Source organism: Myotis lucifugus, unplaced genomic scaffold, assembly GCF_000147115.1.
Source record: "Myotis lucifugus unplaced genomic scaffold, Myoluc2.0 scaffold_21, whole genome shotgun sequence".
Lineage (NCBI taxonomy): Eukaryota > Metazoa > Chordata > Mammalia > Chiroptera > Vespertilionidae > Myotis > Myotis lucifugus.
In genome coordinates, this window is record NW_005871069.1 from 4,061,925 (window position 1) to 4,073,925 (window position 12,001).

At 41.8% G+C, this 12,001-nt stretch overlaps 1 pseudogene; it reads right to left on the reverse strand.

The window, feature by feature from the left end:
• Positions 1-5,051: 5,051 nt before the first annotated feature.
• On the reverse strand, positions 5,052-6,440 carry LOC102431438 (annotated as a pseudogene).
• Between the last annotated feature and the right edge of the window lie 5,561 nt (positions 6,441-12,001).

Genomic DNA, 12,001 nt, shown 5'->3' on the forward strand with positions numbered 1-12,001 from the left:
ATGAACAAAGACACAAATTTACACCTTACGTGTAAATTTACCTAAAACAATTCATAGACAATGTAAAAGGCAAACTTATAAAAAGATGTTTCCAGAATCATGATTCTAAAAGAAAACACAAGAGATAAATCTCTGACTTTTGCTTTAGTGGTTAGATTTTATAGATAGCACCCAAAGCACAATCCATGAAAGAAACATTGATAATGTGGACTTCATTAAATATTAGCAAAATGCATATCTGAAGAAGGACTTGTATCCAAAATGGTCAACAAAACTTTAAAACTCACAAATAAGAAAACAAACTCCCTGGATTAAAAAAAACAGGTAAATATCTAAACAGACACTTCAATAAAGACATACAGATGGGAAATGAGCATATAAAGATGGGCAACATCATTTGTCCTTAAGAAAAAGCAAACTACAAACAATAATGAAACAGCAACACGCTCCTATTAGAAAGGCTGCTACAATATGAAAAAAATGACAATATGTATGTATTTACCAAATGTATATCCACATAAAAACTAGCAAGAAAATATGTACAGAAGCTTTATTCACAGTGACCAGAACTTAGAAACTTGGGAGGTACTAAGATGCCTTTCAGTAGGTGAACAGATACCGAATGTGGCACAGTGGGTGGAGATCCTGCCGCCAACAAGGGCTGCAGACACAGTGGATGGAGACATAGTGGAGAAGATATGGGCTGTATTCACAGTGGGTTCCAGATACAAAGGGGAGATCTGTCTACAGGCTCATAGCATGGAGGCATGTGAGGGCAGACACAGCTGTAGGTACCAGAGATGGAGACATGAGGGCTGGCATGGTCTCTGGGAGAGGAGTGGTTCACAGAGTGTCCAGTAATTCAACAATTACAGCTCAGGCATTCTGACACCAGCACTGATTTCCCTGCAGGCCTGTGCTGTTGGATTTCTGTTCTAACTTGCTCCTCTCTGTATATTCCGGTGACTTCCATTCTATGATGGATCTAAGAAGAACTGTTGATTTTCAGTTTGTTCAGCTTTTTCTTTTTAGTTAGGCCGAGTGATGACTTCCAAGTTCCTTACATGCTGGTCAGGAACCCAGAAGTATGCACATGTTCCTTCTTATTCCTTTATTTCCTGTCAAAGTTTTGCTTTTTAAAGAATATTTTTAGTTAAAAAATGTTTCTTCATTTTATTCCTAAAGTCCATTATTTATTTAAATTTGTATTGATATTTTTAATGATTTGACCATTCTAGTTCATTTGGTTTTCTTTTCCTGTCCTTTAGCTTACAAAATTGAACAGTCTCTAAAGAGCTATTTCTAGCCCTAACCGGTTTTCTCAGTAGATAGAGCATTGGCCTGTGGACTGCCGGGTCCCAGGTTTGATTCTGGTCAAGGGCATGTACCTTGGTTGCGGGCACATCCCCAGTAGGGAGTGTGCAGGAGGCAGCTAATCGATGTTTCTTTCTCATCGATGTTTCTAACTCTCTATTCCTCTCCCTTCCTCTCTGTAAAAAATCAATAAAATATATATTTTTAAAAAGAGTTATTTCTAATTGATATTGGCCTACAAAATACATCTTTACACATAAATAGAAAATAGCCACAACCAAAGTTAGAATAAAAGTACCCTCAAAGTTTTCTGAACAGCGTGGCTCAGTGATTGAGCATTGACCTATGAAGTAGGAGGTCATGGTTCAATTCCTGTTCAGAGCACTGACTGGGTTGCATGCTTGATCCCCAGTGTGGGGTGTGCCGGAAGCAGCCGATCAATAATTATCTCTCATCATTGATATTTTTATCTCTTTGTCTCCCTTCCTTTCTGAAATCAATAAAAAATTATTTTTTAAAAGTACTCTCAGTCCAAAATAAAAAGACCAGGGATAAAAATAAATCTAAATATAGATGTGGATTGTTTGAAGCACACAGCTGCCTAGGTATGTTGCTATAGCAGAGTAGTTACATGTACTGCATTTATTACCAGTCCAGCCAGGGTCAAATCCCTTCTGCTCCTAACCAGAATGTGATTTTATACCACTCACACTCTGTGTACCTAAATTTTATTCATCCTTATAAGGACAATAAATGTCACTGCTTAACTCCTAGATTTATGAAGAATATTGAAGGTCAGCTGACAGGATGAGTGCATTCACATTGCCATGAAGAACTCTTCCAATTTCAAACTGGGATATGTAGCAGTCTCTGGAAAATGACAAGTGACCACCAGTTATTTGGGATAAAATTATCTTATTTCAGACCGTATTTGGATTTCTGGGGATGTTTTTTCCTTTACCATAATGGCTTCCTTGTATTCACTGGAAGCACATTCAGGTCCACAAATATGATGCTCAAGCATCTGACTGCAGCCAACTCCTTGTCCCCTCTCTAAGGGAACCCCCAGACAATGGCAAGATTGAGGCTGGAACATTTCCCAAGGGAAACGGGATGGAAACCTGCTTTCTGTGTTCACAGCGCGGAAGGGGCATGCACATTGGCACCACCTCTTCTAGAGTGGAGTCCAAGCATCACCACTGCCTTGGGAGCTCCAGGTGGGCAGGTCTGAAACCACACGCTCCCTTCTACATCAGGCCCTCTGTCATCTTATGCTGGACCCTGACTGGTCTGGTAAACACCAACTTTTCCTGTGTATGTGACTGGCAAGTGGAATGGCAAAACTGTCAGAAAGAGGAAGGATTTTGGAGACTGTGTGTGGTCATTGATAAAGAATTACTAGTACACAATCATGCCCCAGATGGTTTGCTCAGTGGACAGAGCGTGGGCCTGCGGACTGAAAGGTCCCGGTTCGATTTCAGTCAAGGGCACATGCCTGGGTTGTGGGCTCAATCCCCAGTGGGGGGGGGGGGGCATGCAGAAGGCAGCCAATCAATGATTCTCTCTCATCATTGATGTTTCTATCTCTCTCTCCCTCTCCCTTCCTCTCTGAAATCAATAAAAACATATTCTAAAAAAAAGAATTACACAATCATGACGTGCGCCATTGTTATCATTCTATGATGTTCCGTATATGGGACACTTGGTATGGGCCAGAAGCACCCTGGCTTTTATCCTGTGAGGGCTGATCAGCATGTTCACAGGACCAGCGTCTGCCCAGATCCTCCCCTGAATCTGAAATCACCCAGAGCACACTTGTCTCGGTGAGACCTTTTCCACACTCCCAGTTGGTGGCTGGTGAGCAGGTCTGAGCCCCTTGGTTCTCATGAGCTGAGACCCCAGTATGTCCAGGTGGGCTCTGAGCACAATGAAAGTGCCCCCATGAGAAACGTCCAAACCTGTAGATAATTGTTATGAGTTTATTTGAGCCAAACTGATGACATATGCTGGGCAGTAGGATTTAAAATGCTTCCTGAATAATGGCTTTGCAGCTTCTTTTATGCGTTTGAAATTAAGGATGGAACATAGGAAGATTGCATGGAAGTGGGAGAAAGCAAGGTGGGGGATTGGATTACAGGATCGTCAGCAATGCGCTCTCTTTAGGTTGGTTACCCCTCAGTTCAAGGGTGTGTTTAACTTAGATGCACAGAAACAATGGACAGGGCTTGCTTAAGGCAAAAATAAGCCTTTTACTGAAAAGTTATATGTATGGGGCATGACTACCCACCCCATGACCTGCCCTGCTAAGACTTTATATTCAAACCTCCCTGTGAGGTTACTTTCCATGGAACCCCTTTTTCATCCACAAAAGGAATACAGTATCCCTAAACTGGCCAGACAGCTCTCCATTTTATGTGGTCCTGCATGGTTGCTTGCCGAAGTTTAAGAACCACAGTGAGTGGTCACATGACAGAATATGAATAACACATGGTGTCTCTTCCTCATAGATGTGGTAGGAACAGCAGGTGCAAAACAAAATGTTTTACAAAATGCTTTCATAATTTTCATTTTATTAAATGCTGCAATGGAGAAGTTTAGAGTACATGGATTTATTGTAAAATAGAGCCACCAATAGTTTGGAGGCAATGGAAAGCTTGGACTAGTATGCAACTTTAAACCAATTAAAATGTTCCTGGAATTAACTTGGAAGTATGAGTTTAATGAAGTGGAACATCCTGAGTGATGATCAATCACAAAAGTGAAAAGGAAAAACAGCAATTCTTCAGCAAGTGGCTGGGAGGGACCTTGGAGGACACTGCAGGGTATCAAAGACCAGTTTCCACCTTTTATCTTAAATCCTAAGAACAAAATTAGTAATTCGAAATATGTGAGTGGGTGGGGTGAGAATGTCCTATTTCAAATATTTTCAAATAAAAATAGACAGAAAGGGTTGGGTGAGGCAGAGTGAGCATAAGAAGCACATTCAGAGGTTTCAATTAGAATTCTATTCTCAGTTCTTTATGAAAGTCATAAAGAAGTCAAATCATTTTTGGAACCTGTAGAAGATAGAATATTCTATATTAAGCAATGATATCAAGTGTCCTGCTTGGAAGAAAGAGGCATCAGGGTGACCCTATATTCTGAACTTTGTGAAATGAATCTATGATGGGCCATTCACTGTCCATGGAGTTGCTGAGGACAAAGTATCTGGGGTGAAAGTAAAAATCTTTTATTTATTTATTTTTTTAGCGGGGAGCAAATTTGATAAGATCATAAATTGAGCAATGCTTTGATCAAATGAAAATTTAATAATTTTTTTGGGATTATTGCTGGATAAAGCAGAATAAATTTATTAAGAATTCACACATTTGAATAATACAAACAAGCTTGGCTCATGAGCAAGATGCCATGACTCAACTTAGGCTCCTCTGTGCCCTCTGCTGGACTAGAATTCAACCGTGCCCCATGTGCCCTGTTTTATTTTATTTTTTTAAATATATTTTATTGGTTTTTTTACAGAGAGGAAGGGAGAGTGATAGAGAGTTAGAAACATCGATGAGAGAGAAACATCAATCAGCTGCCTCCTGCACACCCCCTACTGGGGATGTGCCCGCAACCAAGGTACATGCCCTTGACCAGAATCAAACCTGGGACTTTTCAGTCCGCAGGCCGACGCTCTATCCACTGAGCCAAACCGGTTAGGAAATGTAACATATAATATATACAGATAACACATGGTGCCAATTGTATTTGCAGGTATTACAGTACTCCAACTCAAGTTCACAAGTTACACCTTTGCCACAGCCTTGGCTAAATCTTTAGTGCAGAATTTAGCTGTGCTAGAGTGCTGATCTTAGCATGCTTAGACGTGGCATACTTGTTCTTGATAGTCATGTGCTTTGTAAGCCCACAATTCACCATGACTATGTTCTTAGCGAGGTGTTGCAAAACAAGAAGTGATTCTTCAGTGTATGACAGGTAATGCTGTAGAACTGGTGTCCATTCACCATTATCGAGAATTTTCAGTGCTAAGCAAAAAGCTCCTGCTGCAATCTGAGAAGGAGGAAAATGCACCATATCATAGTCTAACATAGTTAGTTCCATCAGGTACTTGAACAAGGTATGTTGCTCCACATCAACCTCTCTGATCTTAGATGCTCTCCAAAGGAAGTGCAGGGGTAGAGGGTGACCCAGGCAAAAATTTAAAGCTCTCAGAATCTTCATTTCCATCTGCCTGATTTGGAGCTTAGTGTAAGTGTTGTCAGTCACAAAGGCAAAGTCACCGATTTCTGAAGGGTACATTTCTTCATATTTGCTTGCAATAAACATGGCAGTGACACCAACCAGCTGCAGCATCTTCTTGGGCACAGAATTATTCTGCATGAACCGGTCAATAATGGAAACAGTCATGTACATGGTCTCCTGCAGTAACCTGAATTTCATCTGAACCTGTACCAGCCAATCAATTAGGATGGCTCTCATATTTCCAGTGATTTCACGACCTAGTAGGTATTTTGGTCTGACTGCTTGCTTTTCCTCAACTTGTCTCAGATAAGTATAGATATCTTTCACATATTCACTACAAAGGTTTGGATCAGCTCCATCTTCTGCATCCACATCATTCACTGCAAGCATTACATCAGAGAAAGCCTGGCACAGATATTCTTCTGCAGGGGCACAGCCAGATGTTTCCATTGGGCTTGGAGAGGGAGTATCAACTAGAATAGGCTCAGGTGAAAGTTTTTCTTCTTTAACAGGCTCAGGCTCGGGCTCCCGCGCTGTTCCAGCACAGGGGCAGGCGCAGGCGCAAGCACAGATGCAGGCTCCAGTGCCTTTTCCATAGGTTTTGGTAGTTTTTTAGCAATAACTTTTCCAGCAGCTAATGTTTTGCCTCCTTTTTCAGAGGCAACTTGGCCTGGGGCTGTTCACGGACATTGTTAGCGATGTCTCCAAGGGCTGTCCTCGGCCTCAGCCCTGCCTTGGAAGTTGCAGTAGTGGCCACGGGCATGCGCTTTGCGCCTGCTATAGTGATCTTCGCCTTATTTTCGGCATTAATTTTCGTGTTCCTGGTGACCCGGAGCGCCATGGCTTCCTCTTCACCAGGCCGCAGCTCAGCGGGAGAAGCAGAAGACTGGAGAGCCCCCAGGAGCGGGGGACCTAGACCCAACACAGACCAACAGCCATTCCGCCGCAGCATGCCCTTTATCATTTTTAGTTTAAAATCTATTTTGTCTGATATAAGCATAGCTAACCCTGCTTTTCTTGGTTACTATTAGCTTGAAATAATTTTTTTCCATTCCTTCACTTTCAGACTATGTGTCTTTAAGGCAAAAGTAGGTCTCTCTTAGGAAGCATGTTGTTAGAGCTTGTGTTTTGTTTTATGAATTCAGCCATTCTATGTATTTTTTCTTTAATTTACCTTTATTGCTGAAAATATTACAGATGTCCCTTTTTTTCCCATTGACCCACTCCACCCCACACCTACTCCCCCTCGGCCTTCACTACCCTATTGTCTGTGTCCATGGGTTATGCATATATGCATACAAGTTCTTTGGTTGATCACTTCCCACTCCTCACTCACGCCCACCTTCCCTCTGAAATTCGTTAGTCTGTTCCATGTCTCTGGATCTATTTTGTTCATCAGTTTATTTGGTTCATTAGATTCAACATATGAGTGAGATCATGTTATACTTGTCTTTCTCTGACTGGCTTATTTTGCTTAGCATAATAATCTCCAGGTCCCTCCAGGTGTCTCAAAAGATTAGAGTTTTTTTTTACAGCTTCATAGTATTCCATGGTGTAATTATACCACAGCTTTTTTTATCCCACTCACCTACTTATGGGCACTGGGGCTATTACTAGATCTTAGCTATTGTAAATTGTACTGCTTTGAACATAGGGGTGCATGTAGTCTTTCTGATTGGTGTTTTGGGTTTCTTAAGATATATTTCTAAACGTGGGATCACTGTGTCAAATGACAGTTCCATTTTTAATTTTATGAGAAAACTCTGTTTTCTATAATGGCTGCACCAGTCTGCATTCCCACCATCAGTGTACTTTACTCCACATCTTTGCCAGCACTTGTTGTTTGTTGATTTGTTGATGGTAGCCATTCTGATAGATGTGAGGTGTTACCTCATTGTAGATTTAATTTGCATCTCTCTGATGATTAGCGACTTTGAGCATTTTTTCATATGTCTCTTGGCCATCTGTATGTCCACTTTGGAGAAGTGTTTATTTAGGTCCTTTGCCAATTTTTTCATTGGATTGTTTGTCTTCCTTTTGTTAAATTGTATGGGTTCTTTATATATTTTGTATATTAACCCCTTATTATATATATTATTGGCAAATATGTTCTCACATATAGTTGACTCCCTTTTCGTTATTGTTGATGGTTTCTTTTGCTGTGCAGAAACTTTGTATTTTGATGTAGTCCCATTTGTTTATTTTTTCATTTGTTTCCCTCGCCCTAGGAGATGTATCAGCAAATATATTGCTAAAAGAGATGTGTGAGATTCTTCTGCCTATGGTTTCTTCTACGATTTTTATGGATTCACAACTTACATTTAAGTATTTTCTCCATTTTGAGCTTATTCTTGTATATGGTGTATGTTGGTGGTCTAGTTTCATTTTTTTGCATGTACCTGTCTAATTTTTTCAACAAAAAATCAAAGAGAAAAGAACATTTCCAAGCTCTTTTTAAGAGGCCAGCATTATCATAATTCACAAACCAGATAAAGACACTGCAAAGAAAGAGAATTACAGGTCAATATCTCTGATGAACATAAATGCTAAAATCCTGGACAAAATATTAGCAAATCATATCCAGCATTAAATTAAGAATATCATACACCATGACCTAGTGGGATTTATCTCAGGGATGCAAGACTGGTACAATATTCACAAATCAATAAATGTGATACATCACATAAAAAAAATGAAAAACAAAAGTCATATGATCATATAAATAGACCAAAAAAGAGTTTTTCAAAATCCAACACCCATTTATATATATATAATTAATTTCATATATATATTTGATTTCATATATATATTATTGATTTCATATATATTATTGATTTCATATATATTATTGATTTCATATATATATATTAATGATTTCAGAGAGAGAGAGATAGAAACATCAATGATGAGAGAGAGTCATTGATCAGCTGCAACATGGCCTCTCTGAATTCATCTTGTTTGTGACTCTGGGCTTCCTGGACTTATAAGCCTATTTCTTGGACTTATAAGACTATTTCTTTCACTAGGTTAGGGAAGTTTTCTGTCATTATTTTTTTCAAACAGGTTTTCCACCCCCATGATGTAAAAGTTGGTAAGCTTGAAGTTGTCCCAGAGGCTTCTTACACTATTCTCATCCCCTTACTCTCCTCCTTATGATTTTCTGATTGGTTGTTTTTTGCTTCCTTATGTTCCAAATTGCTGATTTGATTCTTGGCTTCATTTACTCTACTGTTGAGTTATTCATTTTACTTAGTATACCCTTTATTTCTGACGGGTCCTTTTTTATGCTGGAGTAAGTTGAGGTTCTCTCTGAGTCCATTGAGCATCCTTATAACCAGTGTTTTGAACTCTGCATCTAGTAGATTGCTTGTCTCCTTTTTGTTTAGTTATTTTTTTAGAGTTTTTTTCTGTTTTTTCTTTTGGGACATATTGTTTTTGTTCTGTGTGTCCTGATTTGGCAGCCTGCCTGTGTTTGTTTTTATGTATTAGGTAAAGTGGCTTAATGTAGTAGATGTTCTGTAGGGTCCAGTGGCACAGCCTCCCTGATTGCCCAAGCGGGGCACTTGAGGTGCATCACCTGTGTGGGCTGTGTATACCTTTCTCTTGTAGTTGATCCTTGATTGCTGTTGGCATGTCAATGGGTGGGAATTACCTCCAGGACAATCAGATGCAAGGACTAGCTGCAACCACTGACCCCTGAATGCAGCCCTCCAACCACCATGGAGCATCAGCTGTGCAGGGGCTGATCCCACAGAGCAGGACTTACTTCAGCAGGGCTCTGGTACCAGCTGATTTTACCACTTGAGTGTGTCACTGGTCAAAATGATTAGGTGGTGGTGCTTCAAAGTGGTCTGAAGTTGTCCACTCAGTGCACTGGCTGTGGGACTTCCCTGGAGATGCAAGCCAAAGTCAGCCACCACCTATGTTCTGCCTAGAGCCACCTGGTATGAGCTACAAAGCATCTGCAGATGTCTGCTACTTGTGCTGGGCTTAGAGACCCAGGTGAGGCCAACTTGTGAACCGAAACCAGCTGCTGCTAGTGCCAGGCCTGAGGCTGCTTAATGAGAGGTATGGCACTTACTGAGACCAGATGCTGCTTGTTTGAGAGATTTTAGGAAAAACTGAAACATGAGCCAAAACAGGCCATGTGTACGGATCACTGGAAACATCTTGGGTGGGCCTGAAACATGGGTGGGGCAGGATCTCAGATTCACCAAGGTGGGGCAAACAGTGTAAGCCAGGTTGATGGAGTCTTAGATATGGCGCCTACCTACTGGCTCTTTGCGGGAAGGGCTCATCAAAGGAACAATGACCTCTGCTAACACTTCTGTCTGGGGGAAAGCTGCCCTCCCAATCCCAGCTCTTTCTCTCATTCCAGACAATTCAGTGCCTCCCCATATATTTCTGGTTCCTTTCATGCTGCTGCCCCAGTGCTAAAGCTCAGAGGGAGTAAGTCCCAGTAAGTGTCTGTGTGTAGTCCCTTGAAGAGGAACTGCATGGGACTCCAGCAGCCTTAGCCTTACTCAGCTTCAATCCCCACTGGTTTTTACAGCCAGAAGTTATGGAGACTTCTCTTCCCTTCACTGGAACCCTGGGATGGGGGACCTGGTGTGGGGTTGGGATACCTCACTCCTCAGGGCAGGACCTCTACAACAAAGATATCCCTCCTATTTTTATCCACGTGGGTGTGGGACCAGTCCATTCTGTGTTTCTGCCCCTCCTACCAGTCTCAATGTGGCTTCTTCTTGAATTCCCTAGTTGTAATCTGAATCAGCCAGATTTCAGGTGTATCTGAGTGATGGTTGTTCTGAGTTTAGTTGCAATTTTGTTGTGATTAAAAAGTATTGCTTTAAATTTTGAGCCTCAGTGCCTAGAGGGAGTTTTACTTGCTATCAGGTCAGTCTCCCATCAGTCCAAAAATCACTCTTAGCTTTTGTAGACTTTACAATTTCTGAATGAGGCTTGTTTTCCAGTTATAATAGCACAGCTTAGAAAGTGCAGGCTTGATCTGGGAATACTTCAAAGTCTAATTTTTTCGGTGAAAAAGTCACTTTGGCACTTAATTTTGTTAATAGATCTCACACCAACAAGTGAATAGGGCATCTTGGCACATACAGACTTTTTCAGATACGTCAGTAATGTACATGGTCTTGGGGAGAGGGGCCCTGTCTGGTGTTTACTACAACTCTGGTGTCAATTAGTGAGAGAAGCTCCTGGGTCTGATCATTCCTGGTTGCTGGTGGTTGCTTTGTGGAAAGATCCTTCTCCTATTTTTGGGAGCAGCTACCACATTCTTGTCTCCAAAGGCCTCATGTTTATAATATGCATGTTGTAAAGGTGGACAGGCTTTCAGGCAGGTGGTGGGGGCCCAGGGTCACACCCAGGGTCCTTTGTTTTCCACAGCAAGTGCCTTACTGGGTCTTGGTTGTTTGCTGTTAGCAGCTGTGGTGAGCAGTGAAACTTGTTGTGCCTTCCTGACTTGGTCATAGCTGTTAAACACTTTCAAAGCAATCTCAACCAATTGAGATATTGGCATCCCCAACCACCCTTCCAGTTTCTGTAGTTTTTAAAAATATATACTAGTATATTTTTGATAAGCCTCAAAAACTCTTTTAAGGAAGGTGGATGGGCTCTCTCCTCAGGCCTTTGTTTGGGGCCCCTTTGGAAGTCCCATTATTAGGCAGACCCTACCCAAGTCTGCATGAATCTTGGGTGTCACTGCAGCCCTGGCAAAGCCAAGGAGAGGGTTTTTGGCCCCAGTGCTGTCTGAGCCTGCCACTTCTTGCTGTATGTCTACTTGGTGGGCTTCTCATAGCATCTTCTAAGTGGACACCCTTAATTTGCCTCTAAGTCATGCCTTCAGTGTCCACAATGGCTGTGGAGTAAATTGCTGAACTTGGAACAAGCTTGCTGCCCTGGGGCTCTGCTCCTCCACTGACAAAGATGCCTCCTAGGTGGAGGCATCATTATGCAGAGGTGAAGAGATTCTCCATCGTCTCAGGATCATCTCAGTAGGATGCAGTGCACATATTGTGAATCCCTGAGGTAGTCTAGACCTGCAGGGACTGGTCTCAAAGAATATTGCCCTCCCTGAGGCAGAGTAATCCCTAGACTAAGTTGAGCACTCTGGTGAGTATGGGGAGCACAGGCCATTTCTTTCTGACTACCTGGCAGGATGGGTGTGGGCAGGACCCAAAGTCTGAGGAGGACTGTAGTGGAAGCCTCGGCATGACTCACAGGAAATCCCTCTTCATATGGTGGGGAATCAAGAGAGGGGCTGACGGAGGAACCAAATGTAGTAAATCGAGACCATCAGTTAACTCTCTCTGGGGCAAGCCGGGTTTTATTTCCTCTTTTACCAGGGGGAGACACCAGGTGTTATTCATATTCGGTCAGAACCCACTCAGACGTGGTTCTACAACGACTGCAAGCAATACATGCA